General features: G+C 38.6%; 1 non-coding gene across 1 annotated transcript; it reads left to right on the top strand.

Moving 5' to 3' along the window:
* The first annotated feature begins 1,247 nt into the window (after positions 1 to 1,247).
* LOC145395342 (5S ribosomal RNA) lies at positions 1,248 to 1,366 on the top strand. The gene has a single exon (XR_013896585.1). It is a non-coding gene; the product is annotated as a 5S ribosomal RNA (ribosomal RNA).
* Positions 1,367 to 6,024: the final 4,658 nt, after the last annotated feature.

Below are 6,024 nucleotides of genomic sequence, written 5' to 3'. Positions count from 1 at the left end.
AATTTACTCGGTTCACTATCCACACGCACTGCAGCCTTAGCTAGCCCCCTCATACATACTCTTCACAGCATTCAACAACTTCCCATCTACTCCATATATTCTTAGTTCTTTCCACAATCCTTGTCTATCCACCCTGTCATATGCTTTCTCCAAATACATGAAGGCCGCATAGAACTTCTTTGCCCTCTCTAGAATCTTTTCCACTAAAGAAGAGCAAAAAAGTAGGAATATGCACTTACGCTCATAAAAGGCTAGAATATGCATTTGCATATGCACATATGCAAATGCATGATTATCTTAAGCCTACTTATGAGTCTCTGTGAGATAAACTGAGAGAGTTAGACAGCGAGAAATCCAGTATTATATACTGCACAGCACACACAGACGCAGATGCTATTGATTGACCTGACAAGGTTTAGGTATGGTTTATGCTTAAATTAGTTTGTGACAAGCAGCCACCATGGAAATATATCAACTTCACACTAACAGCTAACAAAGTTGGGTTTGTTATAAAATGTGACATACTTTAATGCCTTGTGGGGTAACAAATACTAATGTCTGAAACAACGAAGAAATGGAATATTATGTATACTTTATTTTCCATACATTATGTATCTACGTTACAATTGAGAATGTATGAGCAACTTTTCTGAGACGTATCTGAGGTAAACGTGTGATATCAGTCTACAGTATGTGTTACAATAGGGATGTTAAAGATACCGAAGGGGGGTGAGTCATTATATAAGGTTACGTGTTGGTGATGTCTCTGTGTTTATATCAGCCTTGCATGATCACTGAACAGACCATTTTTCATCACGTCATGAACCATCACAGCTTATTGCTACTTCGTGTCTTCCCCTGTCATAAAAACACATTCATTTAAAATCAAAGCAAATTATGTTACGACATTAAATGGCTACTAAGTCTCTCCCTAACACCTCGCTACACCCACCACCATCCCTCCCAAAACACAGCTACTCTCACTACCCCCCCCATCCCTCACGTCCCACCCCTCCCACCACACAGCTACCCCCACTACCCCACAATCCCTCACCTACCTCGCTCGTCCCACCCCTCCTTTACCCCCAACACTGTTACCAGATCAAATTGTTTGCCGCTCCTGCTGCCTTCTACGCGGTGTCCCGCGCGGAAATTTCTCCAGCTGTACATAAACAACAGGGACTAAGAAAAACGAAGGTAGTAGATCCAAATGTCTAATAGCAGTATGTAAACAACATGATTAAGTTGCCAACGGCCATACCACGTTGAGTACACCGCTTCCCGTCCGATCAGCGAAGTTAAGCAACGTTGGGTCTGGTTAGTACTTGGATGGGTGACCGCCTGGGAACACCAGATGCTGTTGGCATCCCTACGTGTCAAGTGGGGTTGGTGGAGGATTAGTGCCCCTCCCTGTAAAATAATTAACTCTAAGCCGTTGGCCACCCCGTTTGGGATACATGGCATATGGCAATGAATGAAAGAATGAAAATGATTAAGTTGATATACTCAAATGTAGATGAAATGGTATCCAAATTATTAGAGATAAAATACTATACGAAAGAAATGAAACCTCATATTATCTGCCTAGGAGCAACAAATGAAATCCCAAGGATATCAAACAACACACAAAGATTTGAGGATTACAATAAAAGGAGAAGTGATAGATTTTTTTTTTTTAAAGGAGGAGGAGTTCTGGTATTAACTGAGAAAAATCTACAAGTCAAAGAGATACAACTAGATATACCATTACAAACAGAAATTATTGCAATAAAGATTGACACATCTGAAGGGAAAATAGTTTGGGCAATTTTATATATGCCACCCAAAACAAACACCAAAAAGTCGAATAACAAGACCTGGCAGAAAGTACAATTCACAGTTTAAGAGCCCTACTACACAGAATGCGAGAGAAATTTGAAAGAAATATATAAACTTGAGATTTCAATACAAATATAAATTGGAATACTCTAGATTTAAGAAGCTATGAAAGCTGTTGGGATCAAAAGCTCCTAGATCTTACACAGGAGTTTTTCTTAACATGTAAACGAAAACAAGAAAAACTGGGCTTACGGTAATAATCCGTCATTTACCAGACAAGATAATGATATTGAGAATATAATTTATCACCCTCCATTCCGCAAAAGTGGCCATTTAGTATTAAATTTCAACTTAAGGATTGCGTATGATATAGTTAGCAGTAATGAAAGTTACAAAAAGCGCCTACACTACAAAAAGGGAAACTACCATGACCTAAAGAAGTACTTAAAAGAAATAGATCGGGAAAAGGAGCTTAGATGACAAAATATTAATATTATAGAAAATTTTGTGAATTAAATGAAACAGAAGTCCAAAATTATATCGTTCAGCACAAAGAAACAGAAATAAGGATAAACTAATGGTTTAACATAGTGTAAAAAATCAAAAGAGAAAAGTGACTTGCTGTGGAACAGATACAAAAGACACAGTAGTGAGAGGGCATTTAACTATAAACAGGCAAGAAATGTTTATACAAGGATAACGACAGAAGCTCAAAGGCAATTTGAGGAAGACATTATAAATGAAAGTAGTGATGAACCAAGTCATTTTTACAGCTACATCTGAAGCAAAACCATATTTAAAGATAAAATACAGTCCATCATGGACGATGGGATAATCTATATACAGGAAAAAGACATCTGTGAAGTTCTTAACAAAAATTTCCAATCAGTTTTTACAGAAGAAAGTAATTTTGAGAGAGATGATAAACAACATGCGTGCCCACATATAGTACCAGAACAAGAGGTAGAGAAAGAATTAAGTAGATAAAGGAAAAGCAAATGGTCCTGATGAAATTTCACGTTGGCTGCTACATGAATGTGCAGAAGAGTTCAGGAGACCAATATGTTTAATATTCAAGGAATCCTTAAGTCAATGTAAGCAACCAGATATACGGAAGAAAGCAAACATTGTTCCCCTGTTCAAGAAAGGCAATAGACAGAATCCACTCGACTACCGACCAGTATCACTAGCCAGTGTTGTAAGCAGGGTACTAGAAAAGTTAAAAAGAATAATTTGAGTAAACCATCTGGAAAAATACAATATGATAAGACAAAGACAATTTGGTTTTAGAAAAGGAAAATCATGTGTTACAAATCAATTAAAGTACCTTGACAGAGTTGCTGAAATACTACAGAAGAGAGAGGGATGGGTGGACAGTATCTGTTTAGATTTTAAAAAAGCATTTGGCAGAGCACTGCATCAAAGACGTTTATGGAAACTTTACCATTAAGGAGGAATCCAAGGTAATCTGTTCTGTTGGATGCAGGATTCTCTCAGAAAAAGGGAAATGGGAACAGCACTAAGGGGAAATTACTCATCTTGGAGGGAAGTGACTAGCAGACTTCCACAGGGCTCAGTGTTAGTACCAATTATGTTTTTAGTATATGTAAATAATATACACAGGAATATTGGAAATGGAAACTATCTAAACCTGTTTCCTGATGATGCAAAAATACAAAGGAGAATTACAAACACAGACTCTTGCAGAGAGCTACAAGAAGAATTAAATAAGCTTTATGAACGGAGCAGTAGATGGCAAATGGATTTCAGTCTGGACAAACGTCATGTAATTAAGTTTGGTAAACGTACAAAAAGACCAGATTGGAATTATAAGCTAGGAAGTTAACCCTACACATGTGAGAAAAGGAGAAGAACCTAGGGGTTATTAGCAATAAGGACTATTTCCGGGTGACCATATAAATGAGAAGGTACAAACATGCACACACTGCTTGCCAATGCTGGGAACGCTACTAATAAAAAGTAGTGGCGCTCCCATTCCCGTTACTAGCTCGAAAAAGTAGTGGCGTTACTGGTTTCGCTACTTGATACGAAATGTAGCGGCGCTCCCGCTCCAACTACTTTGGATAAGAAAAAGGTACACGAAGGAAAGGTTAAAAAAAATCTGTGATATAGCAATACACTATATACTGTTTTGATAATATTAGTCAGTCTGAGTGGTTATGTTTTGTCAGAATATACTTATACTTAGTGACGTACCTGAAAGGGGGGGGGGGCTGTTTGAAACTGCCCCGGGCCCCCAATTGAGGGGGGCGCTCAAAAGCCTTAAAAATTTATTAGCTTTTTTATTAATATTTAAAAATATATATATTTATCATCCCGACAATCCCGGCTGAGATATTAGATATGTTTTGAGAATGAGAGGGGCTAGGTTCTTAGTGGGGCCCCTCCTCCAGGAAGGGGGCCCCGCAAAAAACCTAGCCCCCCGGGCCCCCAGATCTTTAGGGGGGAGGCGGTGGCTCAATCGGTAGAGAGGTGGCCTGCAGTCCTTACGGACCCAGGTTCGAATCCCGGCTGGGGCAGGGAACGGTTTAAGGATTTGAATTTCATTAAATCAGGCTTTACTGATCTACCAGAAGACCCGCCGACATGTAAAAATACCCTCGTTAATACCAGTACACCAGTCCTGTATGAGACAGCCCTAGCATGGAATCAATATGGATGGTGGGTGTTAGCGCCGAAGTGGTGACATGTAGAGGTGTATGGTATGTAGGAGGACTACTGGGCCTTGATAGCAGGCTGTGAAGCCTATGCCCAGAGTCGGACACATAAAAAAAAAAAAAAAAAAAAAAGGTACGCCCCTGCTTATACTGAAAAAAAAAAAAAAAAAAATCATATACATGTCGGGGTCACTTTAACCCGTCACGTCCCGAGGTTTTCCGCACCTCCGACATCCCCCAGTCCCGAGCCTTTTTGGAAAATTTTGTTTTTGGCTCAAACTTCCGCTTAGGGTGAGAAACGAAGGAAAATCACCAAGAAAGGGCTTACCGTGGTCTATAATTGGTCGGAACAGGTGAGGTCCCCCGCGCCAGGTATCATATTCTTTTATTGACATGTCAGGCGCTCACATTTCTATGGTAAGGAATACTGGGAGAAACAACACACAACACCTCTATATTTATTGAATTTGAACTAATAAACAATAACAGTAACAATATAATGGATTTCAGACACATATATATGAAAAATAAGCATAGTACCATCGCGCGAGCATAGCGAGTTAGGTTCGAGTCATAACATGCTATATGCTAAGTTTCATGTATCGGTCAACATATCATTTTTTCTTCTTGTATACTTCTGTTTCAATGACATTTTACCAATTTCTACTGTTTGTAAGTGTTTTCAGATGTTTTCATTCATTATGATGACATGCAGCATAAGTTTAGCGCACATCAGCTTAGTAAGCGCACTCGCTATGACTCGTATTTCAACATACCCAATTGTTTTATCACTTTCCTATTATTTTTCCCTTTACATAGAACCTTTCCTCCACCACTGTAAATGTTTTCAATTATTTACATTCATTACGAGGGCATTTAGCGATATGCTAGTGCATATTCACGTAGCAACCACTATCTCAAACACTCGTGTTTCATCTTCTACTTTATTTATTCACTCCAATTATACTTTCCCACTTACATTACACGCGTTTACACCCCTATAATGTACTGTACATACTTACTGGCATTATTTATTCAAGTGAGCGTCAGAATATCGCATGAAAATACCCTCGCAATGAATATTTCAACCAACATAATACTCAAACACTTATATACTAATTCTTCACATATATTACACACTTTCCCACTTGTTGACTTCTATTTTCATTATTACGTGCCTTATTCATTCAACTGAGCGTCAGGATATCGCATCTCTACTGTATACACACGCTATGAATATTTGACTTTGAATATATTTCAGCACTTACAATAATTTGAACTTATATTATACCCGTAAGCATTTCCAATAATAATAATTATATAATTACGGGCCGTATTTATTGCACTGAGCGACAGAATACGAGGGGTGATTAGAAAGAAATGACAGTGAGTCCATAAACTTTTATTAACATGAAGAACTATCAAACTATGACTCACATTCCTTCAAAGTACTCCCCTCCAACCTCTATGCAGCGTTCCATTCTCTTTCTCCACTTCATGAAGCAAGCGTGGTACTCTGAAGACGGTA

This window comes from Coenobita brevimanus, chromosome 30 (genome assembly GCF_032717465.1).
Source record: "Coenobita brevimanus isolate Jiangsu-jjx chromosome 30, ASM3271746v2, whole genome shotgun sequence".
In the NCBI taxonomy this organism is placed as follows: Eukaryota; Metazoa; Arthropoda; class Malacostraca; order Decapoda; family Coenobitidae; genus Coenobita; species Coenobita brevimanus.
The sequence above is the reverse complement of the archived record's forward strand: the minus strand, read 5'-3'. Positions and strand labels throughout refer to the sequence as shown.